We start from the raw sequence: 18,083 nt of genomic DNA, 5'->3' as shown, positions 1-18,083 counted from the left end.
CAACTCTATAGCTATCACTAGAACTCAGTTCTCCTGAGTCCCATCTCAAGATTAAACAGACATTGCAGTAGTTTAGTATGCATAACTGCTGGCACCATGTTTTCTCCAAATACCTAACATTATAGCTATATCTGAAGAGTCAAAAAACAAGTTTCGCGCTTTTTTAAAACTGATTTTATTTCACCATGGTCTTTCATTTTTCTTTGAAGTTAAATAAATTTTATAATGAATTTTTCGTACTGTTTGTATAAAACAATTACAAGTACAAAATAAACTTCATAAAGTCTATACTGTATTTTCTAACATATCAAGCACTATGATAATCAAATTTTAATTCCATCCAAATAACACATAACAAAAAATTAATATTCAAAAATCTCAGCTATAAAAATATCACTTGCTCTTGTTTAGCCTTAAATTATTGCAAGTGGTGGTGGAGTACTTGTAATGTCTTCTCAAGTCCATCACTGCAAAACAAATAAAATACCAGCCAGAGCACGAGCCACAGTTACTTATTTTCCTGAAATACATTCAGATTTTTTTCCTTCATTTCCCCTTGGCAACAGTCAGATCCCTAACAGCTCTTGATAAGTCATCATTTCTTGCTTCAGCGCCATCCTTGAAAACAAAGCCATCCTGTGATTCTGTACATGTCATTATGAACCAAGGCAAATTACAGGTGAAGGGGGAGTGCAGATTGCTCTCAATGAGTTCTTTCAGGAAATACTGCTTCTCCTATAATATAATTGGAAACTTCGAGTACATGTCAGTTATAGGGCAATCTGCTAAACACCTGTCAGAAAAAAAAGTACCACATCGCTCCTTGCAATTTTAAGCTGCCTCTGCCTCTTCTCTTTTACAGCTTTATTCATTTTGATTCATTTCACACCCATTCTGGCTCCGCACATTATACAGCTTCCGTACATAATTTCTCCAAGAGCTCAGACACAATAAAACTACATTCCTATCTTGTTGCCTAACTATGCATTTCAGGAACACATTCCTTTTGGTTTTTCTACCTCTGTTAAAAATGATCTAAATTTTCTGATGTATCTCAGAATTCTTCTACTTCAGTTAATTATGTTCTGAATTCTCTGAAATGTACCTCAGAGCCTGGAACGCTAGGAAGGAAGTTTAGCAGCCGAAAGCAAGACATAGCTAAGGGAGGAAGATGAAGCAGGCTGCTCCTTCCTGGGAAATTCCTGGAGGGATGTCAGATTTCCAGCCTAGGAAAAATGAGCTCACTTCTCCCTCTTGTGCCCAGAAGTTTGGATGCCATCAGCCATCTAGTTCCTTGAATGAGAGAAGGCAGGAGAGTGGAATCTCCTTCCTCTAAACATTCATTCCAATATTTTCTGAACTGCAATTAATATGCTTGTAGTAGTACAATGTATTGGTTTAAATAGGCTAATATCACGTCATGTCAATTTTTAAAAGAATCAAGATAGAGAAAATTCCCATTACATTCCAATCTGATACAGCCACCATGCCTTTGGGACACCTTCACTTAGCCTCATTTAGCCTCATTTATTTGCATCTAATGTAGGCATGAAAGATGAAAGTGTATATATAGATATATATCTATATATACTTTATATATGTATATATAAGTATGTACAAATATATAAGTATGCATAAGTACATACAAGTATGTATATATGTGTGTGTGTGTGTCTGTATAAAGCCTTGCTTTACAAAGGACTCCCTCTATGAGACAATTAAAAACATCAAAGATCAAACATATATGCCTCATAGAGGCAGGCATTTCTTAATTAATTATTTTATTGAGGTCATATTGGTTTATAACATTGTATAATTTCATGTGTACACTATTTATCAGTTTCTGTATAGACTGCATCGTGCTCACCTCCCATAGTCTAGTTTTTAATCTGTCACCATACACCTGTGCCCCTTTCCCCGTTATGCTCACCTACCACCACCTCACCCCAGTAACCACTAATCATGAATGAATCCTATCGTGTTTCTCTTTCTCTATTTGTCTTATTTTGCTTAGCAAAACACCCTCAAGGTCCATCCATGTTGTTGCAAATGGGACAATTTTGTCTTTTCTTATGGCTGAGTAGTATTCCATTGTATATATACCACACTTCTTTATCCATTTATCAGTTGAAGGACACTTGGGTTGAGGCAGGCATGTTTGTCTGTTTTGTCCTCTAATAAATCTCAATCTCCCAGAACAGTGCCTGGCATATAGAAGGAGCTCAAGAAGTATTCGTTAAAAGAGAAATTTCACTGGCTAAGCCATACACAAAAACTCTGTCTCTCAATCATTCAGCATGAGTCCCTTTCACTTACAACTTTTTTCCCAATCACTTATTCTTCATTCCCAGATTAGTCCTTGGAATGAAAGCCAAATGCACGGGAACATTATAAACAAACAACTACAAAACACTACAGATTATGAACTCAGTTTCTGCTTTGTGGTCTGGAAGACCTGCAGTTAAACACTGATTTCTTCCTTTCACTTTTACTCTCTGAACTTCAATTTCCTGTTTATCCCCCTACCTTTGAACGACAGTGCACTGTTCTGCCTTCAAATAAGAGAATGAACATATATAAAAATCTACCTTATTTCACCTTGCATTCAAAGGTTGCTTTCCTGCGAGTTTGTGAGGTGATTATTTTTCCTTGTAAAGCACATTTTCAGTTTTTAAACTTGTATTCTTACCTGGCCAAAACCACGCTAATTTACTTTTGCTCATTAGACAAGGGCAACACTTATTAGATTGGACATCCCCTTGTGCAAGAATTTAACAAATTATAATTAGGAAAGTCTTTACTTACTTGTTTGTTTTAACAGTCTAACATTTGGTCAATTGACTAAATAATACCGTGAATATTACAGTCAAAACTCCTTATTCAGCGTACAAGGAAAATTAGATTGAGTATTTTTTATTCTGTCTTCTCCTAAGCTGAAAACACTTTCGCCATTTTGATGCTTCCAGTAAAGCCATTAGAGGAAAAACAATTTGTAATATTTGTCCCACGACATCTTTCTCCTGGCTATGAGTTAAATTATTAGTGATGAGGAGATGAGGGAAAAAGAACCCGTTATTTTTTCAGATTCAGTTTCAAGGTGCCTTTTGAGCTTATTATGCTTTGTGATTCTAAAATACCTTGTTTATTCATCATCTTGGGGAAATTCTACTATCTCTGAACTGCTAACTTTACCCTGGTCTGCAGAGGCAAAGCCCGAAATAGGGCCTAAATAATCTAAATTTCTTCCACGCACTAGGTTTAACCTTAAATGAATGAATGAACGAATAAACAAATAATATTATATGCCATTCCCTAACATTTGTTTTTATTTTGACACAGAAACATTTCAAATTTCCCAAGAACGAATAAAATCAGCGCTCCAGAAAATTCCATGGCATTTTCCCTGAAACTTCTCCATTGATAATTTTGCTTCTCATTGTCAACAAACTTCAGTTCTCTCTAAACCTAAGACAAATGTTTGAAAGGAGTTTTCCTTGGTCCTGCTACCCATCTGAGGCTGCTGTTCCCTCCCCTCTATTTGGTCCTCTGCTCTCCATAGTTCTTTCAAACACCTAGCCTACATTCAGCATGTTCTCTGGCTCACCTCCTAGAGGTCCAGATCAGCTGGTTCCAGTTTCCTCTCGAATACTAAAGGTCTCCTTTCAACTGGCACTTATGCTTTATTATTTGTATGTCAGCAACTTGATTTATATTTTAGGCAATTTCTATGCATTCCTTACCATCAACACACACACATGAACACACGCAGACACGCTTTCACACGTGCAAAATCCACACACACAAGCACACACACGTGCTCTCGCACACATCTTTTAACACAAGAGGGGTTTTATTGTTAGCTGGCAGGAGGGATCATAAAAGGAGTTGCACCCAATAGCTAATTACTCCTAGAAAAGATCCTGTGACATTATTTATCCTAAAAAAGCCTAAGATATTTTTGAAAGATAGTCTCCAAAATGTAAATGGGGAATATTAAACAGCCTTATTCAAAGAGAGAGGAAAGAGAATTTGCCACAATGTAGGGCCCTTTGTACTCTTCTCACTTAGGCTCCACCCCTTAGAAACATGATCAATGAATATTCATGAACTTACCCGGGCTCTTTGTGAGTGGGAAGGAAGATGTATAGAGAATATGTGCTCTTCTTCCAAACTTCAGTGTTCTTAAAATTCCCAGTACAAAATGTGTCATTATCATAATCATCATCCTCTTCCCAGCACTACCATCCATTAGTTATCACATCGATACCAAGCTGAGTTCTTCCCTATTCACAAAACATTCATTCTTTCAACACATTGAGCACCTATCTGTTCCCAGCATTGTTCAGTGAACTAGTTTACATTCGACCTTGTGGGAGGAGGAAGGCAGATAATAAATGCAATAATTTAACAGAGCAGTAAATTCTATGAATTAAATAAGACAGATTATTGTTAGAGAGTGACAGATGAGGAGAGGGATGAAGAAGGGACAAGATTAGGCAGAGAGTCCAGAAAAGATCTCTTTGAAGAGGTGACATTTGAACTGGAACTTGACAGTTAAGAAAGATCAGGGGAAAGTTTTTTTTAGGCAGAGAGAGTGGCACGTGCAACGGACCTGAGGTTGCAAGGCATTTGGTGCCCTCTTTCCCCCATGTTCCTGGAACTACCCTGGTGTCTTCTGTCTAGGATGCCCTGCCTCTCTCATGCTGTCCTGTATGCTGATTTTTCAGACTCAGGAGTATTCAGATGCCCAACTAGTCTGAAATTATCACCGCCTTCCTGGCTTTTACAGACTTCTTCTTAATACTGCATACTTGACCTCCAAGGACTTAAAAAAGAAACAGCCATTCAAAGCGAGCCTGCATCTTCAGCAGAACCCTTGTTGACCCCATTGTCTAATATGTCACTATTTCTTATCTAAGAATCCATGGGATAGACTCTTCATAGAATTTAATGCCAGGAAATAAAAATTCTGAAAAAATGTTTTCTTTTATTAGCCAATGAGTTATAGGTAACCTGTCCTGTAAGCCTTTTATTTTGGCTGCCGGAATCTCAGAGCTAAAATGTAGCGCTCCTGTTACAATAACAATCCTATGCATGTTTTGTGGCACATTCATCCGCACTCCCCATTTACTTCTCATTGTGCCTTCTTATCGTTATTTTGTTTCATTTTTATTGCCCTGTGTGGAAGTGCTATTATTTAAGCGGCCTCAAATATTTTGCAAATAGATGATGTATAAATCATTAATCACATGTGTTGTCCAGGCAATCACAAGTAATTTCCTCACTGCAAGATCTAACGTGTTGTCTTGTTCCAGATCTTCACTTCTCTGCCGCATGACAGAACTCAGTTGCTCTTTCTTCTTAAATATGTCTCTCTTTACCAATCTTTTTGGATGATTACTATAAATATGAACAAAATTGGTTAAGAACAACTCCACTTTCTTGGTTTCATGGCATACTACAGTGTCTTCACTCTCTTTTTAGCACTTTTTTTTTCATCCTGACCATCTTATGTATGAATGTACGTATGTATTTTAGTTTCCTTCTCTTCCCACATGCCCATTCAATGCAGACATACTCCAGGATTCTATTCTAAGCTCGCATCACTCTCTACACTTTCTCCTTTGGCAATCATCTACTACTGTCACCTCTAAGTAAAAGATTTTCAAATTTTATTTCTAGCCCTAGCCTCTCTCTTGAGTTTGCATTCCAAATTCCCTGCAGCCATTTGATCCTTGGAGTTAGAACGAGGCCTTGTAGATCTTTTACCCTCCCAATCCTTGAATCTCCTCCATAACACTTCTGCCAAGAGTTTGTCTACCAAGCAATTGACAACAAACTTACCACCTTTCAAGGCAGCCCCATTTAACCATCCAGCTTTACTGTTAAAAAGTTATTTTGAATAGGATGGCAAAATCTCTCTCTATGACGTATGCCCACTGGTTCCAAGGCTATTCTAAAGAGTAACAATAAGAGCTAAGACACACTAAATGTCAAATGTGTGCCAGGGCATTGTGTATATTATCTCTGATGACTCTGCCATGTGGTTTTATTATTCCCATCATTTCATTGGGGCAATTTAAAATTAGTCTAATTATTTCACATGGCTCTTCTCCAAATGGTGAAACACACATATATTCTCTTTGGGAACCACTATACTCCAGGTTAAGTTACAAATTCCTCCAATCACTTCTCACATGAATTATTGGGTTTTGTTAATTTTATCGTCTGTATTGCAAACCTCTAACTGTGGTGTCCAGAAGGAAAGAAATTCAAAATAACATTCCAGTTGTGGTTTTAATATGCAGAATAGAACAGAACTGTCACCAGCTTCATTTTAGAAACTATGTGCCTCTATTGACATAGCCTAACATCATTCCTGTTGCTTCCTACTGAATCAACTAGGTTTTTAATCAGCAACCTGCTAAACATCTGCTAGAACTCTGATGGATATGTCAAACTATTTCCCAAACTGAGCTCAGCTTATTTCCTCCCTAATCTCTTCATCAGTTTGCTTTCTCTAGGTCTTAATGGCATCTGTATCACCCAGACACACAAGCCAAAATCCTCTATATTGGCTTTAAGGCTCCTTGGACATGTTCTTAATCTCATCGGTGACCAAGTCCCAGAGGCTCTGAGTCAAATGTTCTCACAAGGTCATCTTTCCACTGCATTAGGTTGAGCCTTTTGCCATTTCCCAGTAAAGGCCACATGTTCTTTCACCTGAACAGCTGAAATCCTGTTCCTGCTTCCCCTCTTCTCGTCACTGCACAGACCTGTTGAAGCAGCGCTCACCCTGGAATCTCTACTTACACAGCGCCCACGGGGCTCTGTGCCTATCAAGGGCCATTCTAGCTTTTCACCTTGATACCAGTATCTGTCTTCTTTCTGGCCTTATCATCCTGTGATTTCCTGCACATACCATATACTTCTGGAAAACTGTGCCGCAAAGTATTTTTCGAATTTTCCTAGTTCTGTGCCTTTTTAAAATTGATGCTGTCTTTGAGCCCGGGAGGCCTTTCTCTGCTTGTCAAAATTCTATCTTCCAATAATTTCAGAAAATGTCACAACCTCTATGAAGCTTTTGCCAGATCCTGGTCTGGCCATCTAACATTAATCTAAAGTTCCTGAGTTCCCACAGCATTTTATTTCTCTCCTAGAATATGATAGTAATAGCGATTTACATACATATTTTCTTTCTTCAACTAGTCTTTAGGCTCCTTAAGCCTTGGCTATGGCTTAGTTAATTTTACTATTCCCAGTTACAGACTAGGGCTCTAATTACTTGCATTAATTATGAATAAGGAGGCAGGAAACAAAAAAGGTGAAATTAATGACTAGCTGAACTTGCGGTAGAGTTGGAAATCTAATGCAAACACTTGGAAAATCAGACCAATGCAGGTCATATATACAGATGTACCAAGAGACCACTCTATCTTTCCAATATTTCTGCCTGCCCTTAATTGAATTTTTTAGATTGTGAGCTCTATGCTCAAGCACATGACCTCCTTTTTCTTCCCTGAGATCTAACCAGACTAGGACTCTCCCAGGGCCAGTGGTCAGAGGCCAGCACACTAAGCGCCAACATTGATTTGGGTTGTAACCAACAGCTTCACTGAGTAACCACTTTCAGTGATCCTACTAAGCCATAAATCCACATTCCTTTAAAAATAATCTCAGTGACAATGAGCAGACGAACTTCTCCAAGCATACTTGTCACTCCCCCAAAGTCTTAATAAATAATTTAGACATTAAGTCCTTGCACTGCCCCACTGCTCAGTAAAACAAAGTTTAGCATGGGCATTTACTCATTGCCAGTATTTTAAAGCAAAATGTAAAGCTCTTTTTATATCACAAAAATAAAATTGATTTTATATAAGATGGACTTATGAGTTGATACATTTAAAAAGAAAAATATGAAGCAGAATTTCTGTCAATGTGATTGAATTTTGGTATCAACCACAAGAATTTTTAACTATTCCACATAACCTATGTCAGGTCAAGAAAAGTGCTTCACATTTTTTCCTTCCTGGAATTAACATTTATTTAATGAAATTCTACCTCACAAAACACCACTTGCATTACTCAGATGTTCGGTCAATGAAATTATTGAATTAATGTAAAAAAATTACCTTCTTAAGATTAGGTCACATGAAATCATGAAACTGGAAGTGGTTACATAATACAGCAGAGTTATGTAATAATGCATTGAATGATATTATACTTTAAGATATAATGCATTTTTAGCTAATACTCTTGTTTTCTGAGCCCAGACTTCCTGCTTTTTTACTTGACTTTCCTTCTTATCTCATTGGTACCTCCCCCTGTATTCCAGAATGTGTATCTTTTCCTACCGAACACTTGGCTATGGTTACACAGGCATCAGGCCAGTGGTTTCCTATCAGCTCACAAACAAAAAGGGGAAACACACCTACACTCAGATACTGACACACAAAATCATCTTTTCAAAATATTAAACTTTGGAGACAATTCCAGTGTATACGAATTTCTCTATCTCTTGGTTTTCAGCATTAAAAATGATATATAAATACATCCTTCAACTAAATCCATCATTTATATAAAGATAGGTGGGTCATCAGATATTGGATTTACTAAAGATAATTTAATCTAAACTATTTCTTCAACAGCAAAAAGTCATATTACTGGACATGAGCAGATGAGGAAAACATGGGGTTTAACAGCTTGAATCAAAATTGCCAACACTATTTACTCATCAATTAGCAGAGATATGACAGTCAGGCCAGTTTATTCCTGATTACCAGAAGAGAATAAAACAGCAGGGATTTTTTTTTTCTCCTGACAGATTTAACATTCACGTTCTTGATACATTTTAAATTTCAGGCAAAAAATTATGTAACTATCCTAAAAATTCTATAAAATAACATAAACACCTGCTTTTCTGTAAAGTGTTAGATGTACGGAAAGAATTGGTACTCCTTGCTCTCCAAGTTATCTATTTAGAAATAATACTTATCCTAATAATACCACTAACAGTAATAATGAAAAGAGAGAAATGGGAAAGTCAAATGTCAAGCTTCGCAAACAGGAGGTAGCAAAAAATTATTCCAATTCACACTGTAATATTTAATACTCCAATTTACACTAGAGTATTTAATACTCCAATTCAAAACAGAACATTCAGTTAGTCATAACAGATTGTAAATGATATAGGTCATTGTATTGCTTTATAGCAAGTCTATGCCGTAGTGCCCTCATAAAAGACTCTTTTTTGGAACTGGCCCAGTGGTGTAGTGGTTAAGTTTGCACATTCTGCTTTGGTGGCCTGGGGATTGTGGGCCTTGATCCTGAGCATGGACCTATGCACTGCTCATCAAGCCATGCTGTGGTGGCATCCCACATATAAAATAGAGGAAGATTGGCACAGATGTTAGCTCAGGGACAATCTTCCTCACCAAAAAAAAAATAAATAAATAAAGATATTCTTTTTTCCTTTGCTTTTATCTAGTGAATCCTGATAATGCAAAACTCACAGGTCACAGGTAAAATGCAGTATGGTAGTATTGAGTAGAAATAAATTGAGAAAGAAATAGGTTCAAACCTTAAATTAGCACATATTATTCACATTAGTGAATGTTCATTTAACTTTTTGGCCAAACAAGTTGATCAGGAAATGATAACATAGCAAACACATGGAGAGCAACTTCAACGTTAATAAGGATCCATTAGTTAAGACAAATACTGGCAAGAAATCTCTTTAAGCACTTATCATCTACATGATGTTTCTCGGGTTTATTTTAATTATTTAACTCTCCTACAGTATCTAACACTTGCGATAGTGATTGCCAATATATGAAGCATTTTTATGGGCAAAATTTCATTTAATCCTTCAACATTTTTGAGGTATGTACGATCAGTCTTCAGCTTTACAGATAGTGATATCAAGGCTCAACATGGATAAGGCCAAATCTCTGGTTATTTGAATCCAAAAACTGGGTTCTTTTTACAGAATTAGATTCTCTGCTTTTAAAGTCTCTTTCTTTCAAGGGCAATTTTCCATATGCGTTTTCACATCCTCTAAATTAAATATATAGATTGCCACTTTTCATACAGCAGACTTTCAAATAGTTGTTGATTTTGATTAACTGAAGCCTGAAAAAGTAGAAGTGTTGAGGGAAACAGGGTAGAGAGATGGGATGGTCTTCCTAGGACCAAAACTGACTCATGAAATCTCTAGATTAGATAGCCTTTCATAATACACCAAACAAGCCCTTGCATTTCCTTGAGACTAGAAATAAATAGAGAAAGTGTTGTCAACTTTTACAAAAGAGTTTTCCCTGGATTTAACTCACTATGCCACTGGGAAGAACCGAGATAATTAAAGAAATGAAATAAACGCTTACCTGCTCATTTCATTTATGTCATAATTTCCCTTGGGTTGTGTCTGTTTTATTGTAATGCCATGGCTCTTGAATTATAACCTTTGTATTTCAATAGCCAATCAGCAGTACTGTGGAAAGCCTGTGACCTAATATAAGGAAGTAAATATTTGCTTTGTGAACCACATTCATTGTCTACAATAAAATTATATTTATTGACACAGAGATTTTTTAAAAATCTCAAATACAAAGTTTAAGAAATTCAGAGAGATTTTAGATGTTTATTACTCAGGCTAGAATTTCAAGTATGAAGCATTTATATAATTTAATGGAAAAGTCTGCACATCTGGTAAATAGTAGAGCAAGAATTCAAATCCAGTTCTATTTGAAACAAGATTTTAGATTCCACCACAGCTGACTGCTTCTCCCATAGGGTCTCCTAGTCGTCATAAATTTCAGGTTCATTATTCTCAATTACTGACATTTTATTATATTTGATAAACTGGAACCAACAATAATAATAAATTTTTACACTTTTTAGGTAGATTAATATCGAAAGACTTTAAAGATTTTCCAAACTAAATATTTAAGCTTGAAAGCACATTTGTCAAGTCATAGAATTTAAAATGTCAAAACCAGGAGCTTACAAGAGCACTGAAACATTTAAAACACTCCAGATATAGAACTCATTAAAGTACTAGATTAGATTCTCAACTTTTAAATATTTAAATTTCACCTATGGCTTAAAATTTTGGATAGGATATGATTCTAATCTGACATGGTTTTATAATGAATTTAATTGACTTCATTCTGATGAGAAATTTCAATTAATGCCCTATGAGACCTCCATCTACTCCCAACTTTCCTTTCAATCTGGTTATCTCAGGAAAACTCGGAAGTTTTCTCCTCTCACACTGGCAACCAGCAGAAACGATCCATGAAAATCTGGGAACTCCTCCTGTACATGTAAGATGTGAGTGTGTGTGCACAGTGCCCAAACAGAAAAATGACAAATCCCAACTCTGAAGTGATTCTGGGCTTCTGAAAGGAACCGTGCACTTTGGAAAGCCCAGATACAGTGGCAGGTGGCAGTAGGTTATGGACACCATGGTAGCTCTAATCCTGTGGCTGATCCATCCCTAGCCTTTGGCGATGTCTGCTCCACTCCAGCCGAGCTGGAGTCCAGTTCAGCCCCAGTGATCTCTGTAGTCTTTGCCACATGTCTTCTTTGTCACTAAGCATTTCCTTTCTTTGTCTGCTTTTGTCTTTTAAAAAATAATAATAACATTAGCATTCAAATAAATAAGAAAAATCTAACAGAATACCAATGGAACAATGGGCAAAAGACTTGAACAAGCTATCCTCAAAGACAAAAAAAAAATTTTTGCTCACAATCATGTCAAAAAAGTAATCAGCATTATTAGTAGCCAAAGGAATAAAACTTTGAAAAACGTCATTTTCAGCTATCAAGTTAGCAAATTTTTTAAAAGATGACATCATGTTGGTGAGAAGTAAATGTTCTAAGCCTAAAGGAAAAAATGCCCTTTTTCTGCTGGTATGCAGACAAAATTTAGGCATAACGATGTATATTGGTTAAAACAGTAAAATATTGGAAATAACATAAAAGTCTAAAAATAAAGGAATGGCTAAATAAATTCAGATGTCCTATTTTGCAGTCACTAAGTTGTATTAAAAATACCAATTTTTAGTTTCTCGGGAAACACCAACAGAGTAATGTTAGTTTTCAAAAAAGCAAGCATGGAGTTGTACAACATGATTCTAATTCTTTAAAAAATGGTTCATTCATCCATAGGAAATGAACTGGCGGTAAACTGCCCAGTATTCTCAATAGCAGTTCTTTAGACATTGGGGTAATTATGAGTACTCAGTACATGCTGGGCACATGTTCAGCACTTTAAATACAGTGACTTATATTTCTGCTTACAAACATCTTAGGAGGTGGGTCTTTATTCCTGTTGTATATTTGAGGAAACTGAAGCTCAGAGCAGGTAAGTCACTTAACCATGGTGAGAAACTATTAAATGGAGGAGCCCAGACACAAGCCAAGGTCAGCTTGATCCGAAGCTCATGTTCATCATGTCCATGACTGCTCACAGCTAATTTAAACTTTCTGTTTTATACATTTTTTTCTGTGTTCTAGGGGAACCTAAAAATAAGCATATATTGCTTTTATAATCTGGAAACAAATCATAATATAAATGTTATAGTAAAAACATATATATTCACAGAGTGACAGTTCTAAAAATTGCTTCCTCCAAAGATGCAGGACGATGAACATGATCTTTAGATCTCAGGCTAGTGTATTTGATAATGAGCATGGGGGCTCTTTTAAAAATGTAATCTCGGGGTGCCGGCCTGGTGGCATAGTGTTAAATTTGTGCGCTCCTCTTCGGCAGCCCAGGGTTTGGCTTCTAGGGGCGGACCTATACACAGCTTATCAAGCCATAACGTGGCAGCGTCCCACATATAAAATAGAGGAAGATGGGCCCAGATGTTAACTCCGGGCCCATCTTCCTCAGCAAAAAGAGAAGGATTGGTGGCAGATGTCAGCTCAGAGCTAATCTTCCTCAAAATAAATAAATAAATAAATGTAATCTCAAATCTTAGGAGCCTTTTGTGAGTCATGTCAATTCTGCAAAATTTATTCATTTAAGAAATACTTATTTAATACCAGCTTTCTGCCAGATATTGTGCTAGGTGTTGGCACAATAGCAGGAATAACAGTCTAAATGACTTTCTTTGGATACCAGGAAAGTCTTTGGGGGATAAGTGAAGATAGGAAGAGACAGGGGAGGTGAGAGCATCCATCAGTCTAACGTTGAGAGTCCTGGCTACCTACGTTTAAGAACTGTTTTACTTTTTTAAGCTTTCCATAAAAGCTCATAATATACCAAGGTGGATCCAGGACACCTCCCTGGAAATGTCACGCAATTTTAAGCCTCTACAATGCATTTATACTTATATGCTCACTGTAGTAATCAGATGAAGTAAAATGCTTTTGAACATCACATGGCGTTATTCTCAAACACGGGGTGTACAGTGGTCCTTGCATTTGCCCTTCTATGTGGTGCTCCATCGTCATTGTTAAGTAAGCAGAGTTGGACATTCAGAAAAAGGATTCTCAACAGAAATGCAGTTGGATGGATTCCCATCCCTCTTGCTTCCATACCTCATTGTCCACACCCACCTTTCATTTTTCCAGAAAAGCCCATGTCTTTCAGCAAATGGACTTTTAATATGAAGGCCCATTATCTCTACAACTGTATATTAACAGGTAAATCCTTTCTTACTTTTTAGTCTATGAGTCAAACAGAATTTTTATCAATTTAGATTTAGATTCGGCTGTGATAATAAGGTCAAATGAGTAAGAATATGTATATTTCTCCTTTCCTACAAAGCCCCTGGCCCTAGTGGTGGGAAGTGTCAAAGAATGTTATATTATTATTATTATTATTATTATTATTATTATTATTTTTATTATGCAAAAGTGTAAGAATTCCATTGGAATAATGACTTACACTTCCAACACGAGTTCAAGTAAATTAGGATCCTTTAGGAAGATCCCCAAGAGCAAAGAGATACCTATTGAGAAGGGATGGCTGTCTGCCTTAGCATTGGACAGCAAGCTAACTCGCCCTGTTAATTTCCTTCTTTGGGGACTAAACACTGAGGAGTAACTGAGGAATCAGAGCAAAAAGGGTAGAAATTGGCACAACAGACACCTTATGTTATTCGTTCTGTAAATTAGGTGGTTTTCTTAACCTTTCAGACTACAAACTCAGGAGGAAGGATGAGTGCCCACAGCTCTGAGACCAGATGTCACTGCCACGGAGATTCATCCTATTTAATAAACGATACCATCCCATCCTTTTGTAATAACAAACACTTGTTTTCTCATCTCCAAAAATTATAAATAAACTACTTTCCCATGGTTTCTCTAAATATACTTTTTAAGATTATAAAAACAGTGAATAAATCTACCCTCCCATGAGTGTGTTAATTACTGTTTTAGTTCATGCTAACAGAAGTAGCTTAATAGTGACTTAACTGGAGACCAAACTGCTCATTCATGTGAATTAATGAGTACAAATCACCTTTTCATTAGATATTAGTGCTATAACGTACATTTCATGGATACCCGCTACTATTACTACAAAGGACTTTAGAAATAAATACAATTTACTTAAAGTGTTTCCCAGTTTTCAAAATTATTTAATACAGATAGTGTCTAGCAGTTATGAAACCAGGAGAAAAACATTATTTTCCATTACAAGAGTAAAAATTGTTTCTCATTTCTCCAATTAAATGATTTTCGGAAGGGTTCATCACCCGGAAAACCAGTCTGTATGAACGCCGGAAATGCAGATGACATCTAGTCTCAGAAATGCTTATTCTAAATGGGAAGCAAGCTATAAGATTTCTCTCTATTATTTGTGATAGCCATCCCATGATGAAAATAAGCTCGCTGTAAAACAAAAAGAGAAAAAGAAACTAAGGGAAGCTCGCAAAGTTCCCTAGACAAACCTTCCAGTGACTCTTTTAAAGAAGGAAGCATTTATCAAAGGGTCAGAGAGGTTAGGAAAACTATGCCAGGAGCCAGACTCAGTCTTGCCAGAGCCACCGAGATTGTCCCAGGTGAGCCGGTGTCCTGGGCTCCGGATGGAGGCGGAGGGCGCAGCACGCGTCTCGCAAGGCGGGCGTCTTTTTGGCCAGGAGACCTCTGCTCTGTCCTCAAGAGCCCAGCGACCCCGAGGCTGGCACGGGCTGCCCGGGACGCACTCCCAGCAGCCTCCCGCTCGCGGGGAGCATCTCCCCATCCGCGGCTTCCGAGGCCAGCTCTGTCCCTCCTCCATCCTCAAGTCCTCCGACATTTTTCACCGAGACAGGAAGGTAGGGAGAAGAGGAAACGGCCGAGTGTCTGCAACCCAGCCTCTGCCGCAGCACAAGAAGAGGAGAGGAGGGGGGGGGCTATTAAACTGTGATTCCATGATAATAAAAAGAATCATCACCCACAGCAGGGGAGACTCGGATACACCCACCCGGGCAGCCGCTGGGGATCTGGTGGGCGTTCCTCCTCCTCGCCCCCTCGGTGGCTGTGAAATCTACCCCAAGCCGTGCACACAAGAACTCCCTTTTCTTCGACCAAGGGGAGGGGAAGGAACAAAAGAGACCCCCACTCCCTACATTCACAGACTCAGATTTTTTACCGATGCTCAAGGTATGCATTTTTGCAATCCCTTTGGCTTACACCTTCCCCACCTGAATAGTGCATTTTCCCAAAGGTAAAGAAAGAAAATATACCACGCTGAGGTGATCGGTCGATTGGACACTTAACGTTACATTCGGTTTTCTAACAAACAATCAGAAAAATCCCGCAGGACCTCGCGCCCCCCGGGGTTTCTGCCGCCCTGGGCCCTCTGCCGGTTCCCCGATGGCGCCCAGCTCTCCACTGGGGACCCAACCGAGGGTTCCCCGGGCTGGCAGGACACTCGCCCAGCCCGTCCGCAGCAGCTGGAGGGCGGCGAGCGGACCGCGCCGTGGCAGCAACGCCGAATGCAACTTCCCAAACCTGCGGCGCGGCCCCCGCTCCCACCCGCGGCGCGGCAGGCAGGCAGCGCCGAGACCCCCGCGCCCGCAGCCTCCCCCGCTAGGGCACTGGCAGTTGCACTCTCCGCCCCCTCTTTCCTTCACCTCCTCCCTCCCCCCGCCCTCCAACAACCCCCACCTTTAAAAAATTCACCCATCGGTGCAAAGCAGACATTTTGATGTCATTTACTTAGCCCCGCTCGGTTTCAGACACAGCATCTTACCCAGTCGCCTGGAGGTGTGGGCAGCGCACCGATAGGTCCGGGGGCGCGAAGCTGGGCTGCTCGGTCCTCTAGCGGAGCCGCTTTGCTGCCATCCGCCCAACTTCAGCACCCAGCGGGCGAGGAGAGAGGGAGAGAGGAGAGGATGGAGGGGAGGGGAGAGGGGGCGGAGGGAGGGGTGGGCGGGGAGGGAGCTGGAGCCGCTCAGCAGCGCGCATGCGCCCTGCGGGCGGACGCAGCCCCTCGCCCGGCACGGCCGGAGGTGCTGCTTCTTTCCCCGGCGCGTGGCCGCATGAGTCACGGCCCCGCCCCGCCCCGGGCCGCCCGGCCCCCGCGCGCTCGGCTCGGCTCGGCGCCCACGGTGCGGAGGGGCTCGGGGCTCGGGCGACTCGGGTCCGGAGCTTCGCGGGAGCCTCGGAGACCTGGGAGACTTTCTTGATTAGAGAGGCTCTCGCGCCCAGGCTCCTTCAACTTCACGTTCACCCGCAGCCCTCGTTATTACATCCTGCGCTTTGGGAGAATGCTTGAAACCAGAAGCGTGTCTCTAAGGAACAAAACTGCGCTGCAGCAGCGGGGTCCCAGTGGAAGCAGTCCCTGTGTAGGGGTTCAAGAAAGTGTGAAGTTAAGCAAGTTTTGCTTACCCAAAGACTGGACTTTATGAAGAGTTCTTTCCTTCTTGACGTCCTCACCCAGAAATCTGACCCTTTGCCCTGAGAATTCTTTCAGATGCTCTCTGGTCTGGGGCACGTGTTCTGTCTCAGGAGTCTGGACCACTGGAGCCAGGGTTTTGAGTGAGAGAAGCCGATGACCAGGCAGGAGTCGTGAATTATTAACAAAGGTGTTGATGCTTGGGGCCTGGAGTATCCTTCAGGGCCAGCTCGGTAGCAATCAGCGGAGCCCAGCTTGGTAGTGAAGGAGCGTTGGATGCTTAATGCATCATGAGCGCTAGATTGCATCTCCGATGATTAGATTGAAGTGTTTGTGAGGGTGAATTAGGGAAGCGGATGTCTTTCTCTTCAGATGTGACATCTGTGGGAAGAGGAGTGAGTTCCTGGCAGGAATGATTAGGCTTTTTCCGTATACCTATTTCAAACTGATTACTTGTAAGTATATATATATGATTTCCCATAGTTTTGTTATTTCATATATTCAAACAGTGTTATTTCAGTCTCCTTTACTGAACATGCTCCTGGCCCCTCACCTCCACACCTCTGCTTGAGTTCAGTGTGTCTCAGGGTTTGTTCCAGGGCCTCCTACTCTCACTACATCATGGCTTTGAGGACGTCTGCTCTTCCAAGTGTATTCCCCGGACTGGTCTTAGTCTGCAAATTGTTCCTTATTGGTCTGTAAGGAGAGATAAGTACAGAAATTCAGAGTAAGATGTAGAAAGTTTTATAGCAGTTTGACATTGCCTGGGCATCTGAGCACATTAGTCAGTTGTGCTTTGCATGTTTTATTTTATTTGTAAAGTAATTCATTTTTGTTAGATTTTACAAAAGTATTGGTCCTCGACACATTGAAAGTAAAAACTAAAAGTCCTTCACCAAAAATGGTTTGAGTAGCACTGAATTCTGTGTAACTCCCAGATTTATGTCTTCAGTCTTGACCTCTCCCAGAGCTCTTTTATGCCCTCAAATACCTTGACAGCTCTATTTGAAGAATAATTTTAATAGTTAATATTTATGGAACAACTACTGTGTGCTGGATACTGATCTAATGTTTTGCATGTGTTTCTTATTTTCTCTACAAGGTAGATACTATTATTATGTTTAACAGACATCTCAGAAGCAGAACTCCAGATATCCACCCGCTCCGAACCTGTTCCTCTTCAAATTGTTCCACCCTGTTACTCACGTCAAAAATTTAGAAGACGTCCTTGTTTTGTCTCTTTCTTTCC

General features: G+C 39.7%; 1 protein-coding gene across 4 annotated transcripts in view; it reads right to left on the bottom strand.

The window, feature by feature from the left end:
* Positions 1–16,440, bottom strand: part of RGS17 (regulator of G protein signaling 17) — a 104,136-nt gene extending 87,696 nt beyond the window's left edge. Inside the window, exon 1 of one of the 4 annotated variants that reach the window (XM_044761757.2) lies at positions 16,190–16,440. The gene's annotated coding sequence lies outside the window, so the exon portion shown is untranslated. The remainder of the gene's footprint in view (positions 1–16,189) is intronic. The other 3 variants (XM_014866437.3, XM_070487346.1, XM_070487313.1) reach the window with 3 other exon arrangements.
* Between the last annotated feature and the right edge of the window lie 1,643 nt (positions 16,441–18,083).

This window comes from Equus asinus, chromosome 1, assembly GCF_041296235.1.
Source record: "Equus asinus isolate D_3611 breed Donkey chromosome 1, EquAss-T2T_v2, whole genome shotgun sequence".
Classification (NCBI taxonomy): Eukaryota; Metazoa; Chordata; class Mammalia; order Perissodactyla; family Equidae; genus Equus; species Equus asinus.
This window is presented reverse-complemented; position numbering and strand designations above follow the sequence as displayed.